This window comes from Carassius gibelio, chromosome B22 (assembly GCF_023724105.1).
Source record: "Carassius gibelio isolate Cgi1373 ecotype wild population from Czech Republic chromosome B22, carGib1.2-hapl.c, whole genome shotgun sequence".
In the NCBI taxonomy this organism is placed as follows: Eukaryota; Metazoa; Chordata; class Actinopteri; order Cypriniformes; family Cyprinidae; genus Carassius; species Carassius gibelio.
The window spans coordinates 6,560,423-6,569,646 of record NC_068417.1 but is presented as its reverse complement, the minus strand read 5'-3'; the positions used below and the strand labels follow the sequence as shown (position 1 = coordinate 6,569,646).

At 37.2% G+C, this 9,224-nt stretch overlaps 1 protein-coding gene across 1 annotated transcript in view; it reads right to left on the bottom strand.

Annotated features, from left to right (window-relative positions):
- The window catches only part of LOC127987694 (uncharacterized), a 2,462,016-nt gene that overhangs the window by 352,700 nt on the left and 2,100,092 nt on the right, over positions 1-9,224 (bottom strand). The gene's annotated exons all lie outside the window — the stretch shown is intronic.

Below are 9,224 nucleotides of genomic sequence, written 5' to 3'. Positions count from 1 at the left end.
AAGCATTCCAGCGGCAACATCAGGAGCTAAGCATATGTAGCATCAGACCAAATGCAACAATGAATAATGAAATTAATAATTGCATGATTGTAATTGAAATGGCTGAAAATCGTTAATAAAAGTTCCACAGCGAGGAGCTAAGCATGGCATGGAGCATCAGACCAAATGCAACGAGTAAGAAAAGCAATTATTGGAAGAGTGTAATTGAAACAAGCAGTAAAACTCCAGTAAAATGATGCATTATCATTTTTGGAAAATAGGTGGCGCTGTAATCAAATCGCTTTGTTGTGTTCTGTGGGAGGTGACAATGTTGTGGGCAATTTCTTTCAAAATACTTACAGACCTTTAGGGCAATGAGTCGAACATGCCCACCGAGTTTCGTTCCGATCGACTTCCATTAACCTTGTCAAATAGATGCTTAAAGTTGTTTGGCCAATGGCGGCCATGTTTTTTAAGATAAGTGAAATTCCTCATAGAGCACTTGTGCCACATTGGGCCATACCAATTTTCAAGTTGATTGGATCAGCGGTTGCTTAGTTATAGCCATTTTAGTTTTTTTTTCATCCTGTAGCGCCACCAAGTGGCAGATATGGAAAAAAAAATAATTTGACTAAAGTTTTTGTTCATGCATATGAGTTCTGAGTTTGGTGAAGATATCTCATTTTGTTCCCGAGTTATAGCCTTTTTCTTAAAATTGGTCCGCGAATTTGAATGTTTTGGGTCACCTGGTTTTTTGTTCAGTCTTGATCAAACCACTGCAGTAATATTCTCAGGACTCTCTAGATCAATAACTTTGAAAAAATATGTTGTATTTTGTCCTTTGGTTAGATAACATTTAAACAGGCCTAAAAAACAAAAGATTTCTGTTGTGAATGGCATTAAACTGCAAAAAAAAAAAGGGGGTAATATAATCACACATGCATTAGATCTGTATTTTTTCTAAACAATCATGCAAAATTTAACAGAGATTAGGTAAAAAAGAACACTGTAATATTTATAAAGCTTCAAAACCCAGTGTTGAATAAAAAATTGCAATTATAACCACTAGATGTCACCGGAAGACCACTAATGAGCTCACTAAAGACTAAAACATTTCAGTTTATGGGCTTGTTGAGGGATTCATCTAGAAAAAAATGTATATTACTATTATTTAATATTACTGTTCAAGCATTTCAGATCACACTGAGTCAAAGTTTACCAATTTATTCATACAGATATATCTAATGTTTATAATTATGCCAGATTATGATTGCAATGAAACCTGAAAAATGACATAGAAGCCCATAAAAACAGAAGACTTGCAATAGGTTTTATCACCCATCATTTATTTTAATTATCTATATATATAACAAAATGTGTGCATCTGTGTGTGGGTTTAAGCATGCTTATTGAGTATTAATATACTAGTTTAAACATTTCATGTTTGTGTGTGTCTGTAATTCTGTTCTATTCATTTACTGTCAGCCATATCTAGGTTATTTAAAATCAGTGCAGTACTATTATCTAGACTGTGAAATTATACATAAATTGCGTATGCTTCTTTGGAATGAAATTAAGACAACATATAACAGTTATAAAGGTTAAAGAGACAGTGTTGTATGATAAATTGCATTTACGACCACTAGATGTCACTGGAAGACCACTAATGGGCTTTGCAGAGATATAGCCTCAGACTCATTTTGTGAAGATGCCTGACATCTGAAGCAGCGCTGTACAAAAACAGTTTCGTCTATTGACACGAAATCCATAACTTTTTGTCAGCACGGTCTGAAGATGATCTGATTCAATTTTGGTGAAAATCAGACAAACGGTTGAGGATGAGTTAAAAAAAAAAGGTTTTCAACATGAATCAAAATGGCGGACAGGAAGTTTTGCTTAATATGACATAATTGGTATGTATGTTGTCGGCATGTCCCAAGGAACATTTTGAGACATGTTTCATGATAATAGGCTAATGCAATCAAAAGTTATTAGCATTATTGGAAATGTAATAATTAGCGGTTATTGATTGGTTTATTACTCTTGACCAATAGGTGGCGCTGTGACCAAAATGATGTGGCGTGGTCAATGTGATGTGACAATGTCACATATTAAGTTTTGTGTAAATATCTCCAACCTTTGCAGAGATACAGCCTCAGATGCAGTTTGGCATCTTTCCAGCAAATTAGTTGGTACGCTAATTGAAAACGGTTACGTGTATCGACACAAATTCCATAACTTTTTGCCAGCATGGTCTGAAGATGATCCAAATCAAATTTGGTGAAAATCTGAGCAACGGTCTAGGAGGAGTTCGAAAAAGTAGGTTTTCAACATGAATCAAAATGGCGGACAAGAAATTTTGCCAAAATTGACAAATGGGGTATCGGTGTTCTCGGCATGACCCAAGGAATCTATCAACATCAGCTTTGTTACAATAGGCTAATGTATGCAAAAGTTATTAGCATTTTTCGAAAAAATCGTTATAACTATTGACCACAAGGTGGCGCTGCCCCCAATTTTTTTGTGTACATTCAGGGCATGGAGCCGGACATTTTTGTAATTATTTGCGAAACGATACGGAACTTCATTCTTAAGATACAGCAATTTACAACTAAATCCAAAATGGCCGACGCCCAAAATGGCCGAATTGGGAAAATTCGGTATCATTCGACTCGGAATGATGCACTGAATCTAAAGACACCACTTTTGTGATTTTTGGCAAAACCGTTCAGAAGTTATGAGCAAAAACATGCATTTTTCATATCTCCTGACCACTAGGGGGCACAGCACCGAAACACTGCAGGTAGTCCCAGGGAATGGTTGTTATAGGACCCACCAAGATTGGTCTCAATAGGCCAAACCGTTGCGGAGATATAGCCTCACGTTCACGTTTGCGTGCTTTTCGAAGAATTCGTTCATGAGCTATTCGGAAACGGTTTGAGAAATCAACTTGAATTCCATAACTTTTTGCCAGCATGGTCTGAAGATTATCTGATTAAATTTTCGTGACAATCGGTGCAACGGCCTAGGACGAGTTCGAAAAAGTAGGTTTTACGAACAATTGACGATAGCGAAAAAACTAAGCCTTGCGATTTTTGAATTTCGGTGTCCATTCGACTCGGCATGAGCCAAGGAATCACAGGAAAAAGAATTTTCATTTTGTGGCTTACGGTTCAAGAGTTATTAGCATCAAGTTTTTGAAAGTTTAGACAATTGGTGGCGCTAGAGAGTTTGAGTTAGAGACTTCAAATTTGCTACGGTTAATGTTCAGACAGTCCTCTATTAGTGTGCCAAATTATACAACTTTCCCGCAATCGGTTCTATGGGCTACCATAGACTTGGGGTGGAAGAAGAGGAAGAATAATAATAATAAATATAGCTGCAAGCAGCAATCACGGGGCCAAGCATTCCAGCGGCAACATCAGGAGCTAAGCATATGTAGCATCAGACCAAATGCAACAATGAATAATGAAATTAATAATTGCATGATTGTAATTGAAATGGCTGAAAATCGTTAATAAAAGTTCCACAGCGAGGAGCTAAGCATGGCATGGAGCATCAGACCAAATGCAACGAGTAAGAAAAGCAATTATTGGAAGAGTGTAATTGAAACAGCCAGTAAAACTCCAGTAAAATGATGCATTATCATTTTTGGAAAATAGGTGGCGCTGTAATCAAATCGCTTTGTTGTGTTCTGTGGGAGGTGACAATGTTGTGGGCAATTTCTTTCAAAATACTTACAGACCTTTAGGGCAATGAGTCGAACATGCCCGCCGAGTTTCGTTCCGATCGACTTCCATTAACCTTGTCAAATAGGTGCTTAAAGTTGTTTGGCCAATGGCGGCCATGTTTTTTAAGATAAGTGAAATTCCTCATAGAGCACTTGTGCCACATTGGGCCATATCAATTTTCAAGTTGATTGGATCAACGGTTGCTTAGTTATAGCCATTTGATTTTTTTTCATCCTGTAGCGCCACCAAGTGGCAGATATGGGAAAAAAAAAATAATAATTTGACTAAAGTTTTTGTTCATGCATATGAATTCTGAGTTTGGTGAAGATATCTCATTTTGTTCCCGAGTTATAGCCTTTTTCGTAAAATTGGTCCACGAATTTGAATGTTTTGGGTCACCTGGTTTTTTGTTCAGTCTTGATCAAACCACTGCAATAATATTCTCTGGACTCTCTAGATCAATAATTTTCAAAAATATGTTGCATTTTGTCCTTTGGTTAGCTATAAGAGGTCATTTAGGAAAGGGCCGTGGCCACATGTAACCTAAAGCCAATAAAACTGAAACAAAAACTCAAAACTTTATGAAACTTGGTTATAACATGTGAAAGATGACCCACCAAGCATGCAAAGTTTCATTAAGATCAGAAAATAGCTGGTGCTATAACAGTTAAAATGGCCTAAAAAACAAAAGATTTCTGTTGTGAATGGCATTAAACTGCAAAAAAAAAAAGGGGTAATATAATCACACATGCATTAGATCTGTATTTTTTCTAAACAATCATGCAAAATTTAACAGAGATTAGGTAAAAAAGAACACTGTAATATTTTTAAAGCTTCAAAACCCAGTGTTGAATAAAAAATTGCAATTATAACCACTAGATGTCACTGGAAGACCACTAATGAGCTCACTAAAGACTAAAACATTACAGTTTATGGGCTTGTTGAGGGATTCATCTAGAAAAAATGTATATTACTATTATTTAATATTACTGTTCAAGCATTTCAGATCACATTGAGTCAAAGTTTACCAATTTATTCATACAGATATATCTAATGTTTATAATTATGCCAGATTATGATTGCAATGAAACCTGAAAAATGACATAGAAGCCCATAAAAACAGAAGACTTGCAATAGGTTTTATCACCCATCATTTATTTTAATTATCTATATATATAACAAAATGTGTGCATCTGTGTGTGGGTTTAAGCATGCTTATTGAGTATTAATATAGTAGTTTAAACATTTCATGTTTGTGTGTGTCTGTAATTCTGTTATATTCTTTTACTGTCAGCAATATCTAGGTTATTTAAAATCAGTGCAGTACTATTATCTAGACTGTGAAATTATACATAAATTGCGTATGCTTCTTTGGAATGAAATTAAGACAACATATAACAGTTATAAAGGTTAAAGAGACAGTGTTGTATGATAAATTGCATTTACGACCACTAGATGTCACTGCAAGACCACTAATGGGCTTTGCAGAGATATAGCCTCAGACTCATTTTGTGAAGATGCCTGACATCTGAAGCAGCGCTGTACAAAAACAGTTTCGTCTATTGACACGAAATCCATAACTTTTTGTCAGCACGGTCTGAAGATGATCTGATTCAATTTTGGTGAAAATCAGACAAACGGTTGAGGATGAGTTTAAAAAAAAAGGTTTTCAACATGAATCAAAATGGCGGACAGGAAGTTTTGCTTAATATGACATAATTGGTATGTATGTTGTCGGCATGTCCCAAGGAACATTTTGAGACATGTTTCATGATAATAGGCTAATGCAATCAAAAGTTATTAGCATTATTGGAAATGTAATAATTAGCGGTTATTGATTGGTTTATTACTCTTGACCAATAGGTGGCGCTGTGACCAAAATGATGTGGCGTGGTCAATGTGATGTGACAATGTCACATATTAAGTTTTGTGTAAATATCTCCAACCTTTGAAGAGATACAGCCTCAGATGCAGTTTGGCATCTTTCCAGCAAATTCGTTGGTACGCTAATTGAAAACGGTTACGTGTATCGACACAAATTCCATAACTTTTTGCCAGCATGGTCTGAAGATGATCCAAATCAAGTTTGGTGAAAATCTGAGCAACGGTCTAGGAGGAGTTCGAAAAAGTAGGTTTTCAACATGAATCAAAATGGCGGACAGGAAATTTTGCCAAAATTGACAAATGGGGTATCGGTGTTCTCGGCATGACCCAAGGAATCTATCAACATCAGCTTTGTTACAATAGGCTAATGTATGCAAAAGTTATTAGCATTTTTCGAAAAAATCGTTATAACTATTGACCACAAGGTGGCGCTGCCCCCAATTTTTTTGTGTACATTCAGGGCATGGAGCCGGACATTTTTGTAATTATTTGCGAAACGATACGGAACTTCATTCTTAAGATACAGCAATTTACAACTAAATTCAAAATGGCCGACGCCCAAAATGGCCGAGTTGGGAAAATTCGGTATCATTCGACTCGGAATGATGCACTGAATCTAAAGACACCACTTTTGTGATTTTTGGCAAAACCGTTCAGAAGTTATGAGCAAAAACATGCATTTTTCATATCTCCTGACCACTAGGGGGCACAGCGCCGAAACACTGCAGGTAGTCCCAGGGAATGGTTGTTATAAGACCCACCAAGATTGGTCTCAATAGGCCAAACCGTTGTGGAGATATAGCCTCACGTTCACGTTTGCGTGCTTTTCGAAGAATTCGTTCATGAGCTATTCGGAAACGGTTTGAGAAATCAACTTGAATTCCATAACTTTTTGCCAGCATGGTCTGAAGATTATCTGATTCAATTTTCGTGACAATCGGTGCAACGGCCTAGGACAAGTTCGAAAAAGTAGGTTTTACGAACAATTGACGATAGCGAAAAAACTAAGCCTTGCGATTTTTGAATTTCGGTGTCCATTCGACTCGGCATGAGCCAAGGAATCAAAGGAAAAAAGAATTTTCATTTTGTGGCTTACGGTTCAAGAGTTATTAGCATCAAGTTTTTGAAAGTTTAGACAATTGGTGGCGCTAGAGAGTTTGAGTTAGAGACTTCAAATTTGCTACGGTTAATGTTCAGACAGTCCTCTATTAGTGTGCCAAATTATACAACTTTCCCGCAATCGGTTCTATGGGCTACCATAGACTTGGGGTGGAAGAAGAAGAATAATAATAAATATAGCTGCAAGCAGCAATTACGGGGCCAAGCACTCCAACGGCAAATGTAGGAGCTAAGCATGGCATGGAGCATCACACCAAATGCATTAATGAGCAATAACAGCAATTTTAGGATTATTGTAATTGAAATGGCTAAAAAAAATCATAAATACAACCTCTAGTAGCATGATTTACTGGCTTATCAAAATTGACCAATAGGTGGTGCTGTTATCAAGTGAATTTGGTGTACTCTGTGTGACTTTTCAATGACACAAACAAAGTTTGGTGTCAATATGCCAAAGCATTGCAGAGATACAGCCTCAAGTGTCATTTTGTCATTGTGCCTCAAGTTCGTCGCTGTGGTATGCAAAAACGGTTTTGTCTATCGACACAAAATTCATAACTTTTTGTCAGCACAGTCTGAAGATCATCTGATTAAATTTTGGTGAAAATTGGACTAACGGCTGATGAGGAGTTCAAAAAGTAGGTTTTCAACATAAATCAAAATGGCGGACCGGAAGTTCAGCTTAATCTGGCATATTTGGTATCTATGTTTTCGGCATAAACCAGGGAATATTTTGAGACCAGTTTCGTTGCAATAGGCTAATGCATTAAAAAGTTATTAGCATTTTTATAAGTGTAATTATTCATGGGTAATGAATGGTTTATTACTCTTGATCAATAGGTGGCGCTGTTACCAAATTTATGTGGCATGGTCAGTGTGAGGTAGCGATGACACGTACAAAGTTTGGTGTAAATATGTCAAAGCGTTGCAGAGATACAGCCTCAAATGCATTTTGGCACCCTTCCAACAAATTCGTTGATGCGCTTAATGAGAACCGTTTCATATATCGACACGAAATCCATAACTTTTTGCCAGCATGGTCTGAAGATGATACACGTCAAATTTGGTGAAAATCGGACTAACGGTCTAGGAGGAGTTCGAAAAAGTAGGTTTTCAACATTAATCAAAATGGCGGACAGGAAGTATGGCCAATATTCGCATAATTGGTATCAATGCTCTCGGCTTTACCCACAGAATATAGGGAGGCCATTTTAATTTTAATAGTCTAATTTATTCAAAAGTTATTAGCATTTATGTGATATTTCATTATAACTATTGGCCACAAGGTGGCGCTGCCACCAAACTTTTTGAGTATTTTCAGGGCATGGAGCCGAATATTTTTGTAATTATTTGCGAAACGATACGATGATGCGTTCAAAAAATACAGCATTTTGAAACATAATTCAAAATGGCCGACGCCTAAAATGGCCGACACGGGAAAATTGGATATCAATCGACTCGACATGACGCACTGAATCTACAGAGACCAGTTTTGTAATTTTTGGCCAAACCATTCAGAAGTTATAAGCCAAAATATGCATTTTTCATATCTCCTGACCACTAGGTGGCGCTGTGTCGAAACACTGCAGGTAGTCTCAGGTCATGCTTATTATAACACACACCAAGTTTGGTCTCAATACGCCAAACCGTTGCGGAGATATAGCCTCTCGTGTATTTTTGCGTGCTTTTCGTCATATTTTTTCACGTGTCATTCGAGAACGGTTGGACGAATCAACTTGAATTCCATAACTTTTTGCCAGCATGGTCTGTTGATGATCTGAGCCAATTTTCGTGAAAATCGGACAAACCGTCTAGGACGAGTTCGAAAAAGTAAGTTTTTCGAAAAGTTTAAAATAGCGAAAAAACTAAACCTTGCGATTTTTGAATTTTAGGGTTCATTCGACTTGGCTTGAGCCAAGGATTCAGAGGAAAAAAGAATTTCCATTTTCTGGCTTACGGTTCAAAAGTTATTAGCATACAAACATTGAAAGTTTGGACAAGTGGTGGCGCTAGAGAGTAGGAGTTAGAGGCTTCAAATTTGCTATAGTTAATGTTGGGACTGTCCTCTATCAGTGTGCCAAATTATACAACTTTCCCGCAAACGGTTCTATGGGCTGCCATAGACTTGCGGCGGAAGAAGAAGAAGAAGAATAATAACGCCAACGAAAACAATAGGTGCCTACGCACCTTCGGTGCTTGGCCCCTAAATATAGCTGCAAGCAGCAATAACGGGGCCAAGCACTACAGAAGCAAGCTTCAGACGAACGGCAGGAATGAGTAATTAAGACAGTTTTAAGATTATTTTAGGCAAAATGGCTTGAAAACTATAAACACAACAACTAGTAATAGGATTTATTGGCTTTTCACGTGTAACCAATAGGTGGCACTGTTACCAAATTAGTTTGTAATGGTCAGTGTGAGGTGACGATGACACATACAAAGTTTGGTGCAAATATGTCAAAGCATTGCAGAGATACAGCCTCAAACGAATTTTGGCACCCTTCCAGCAGA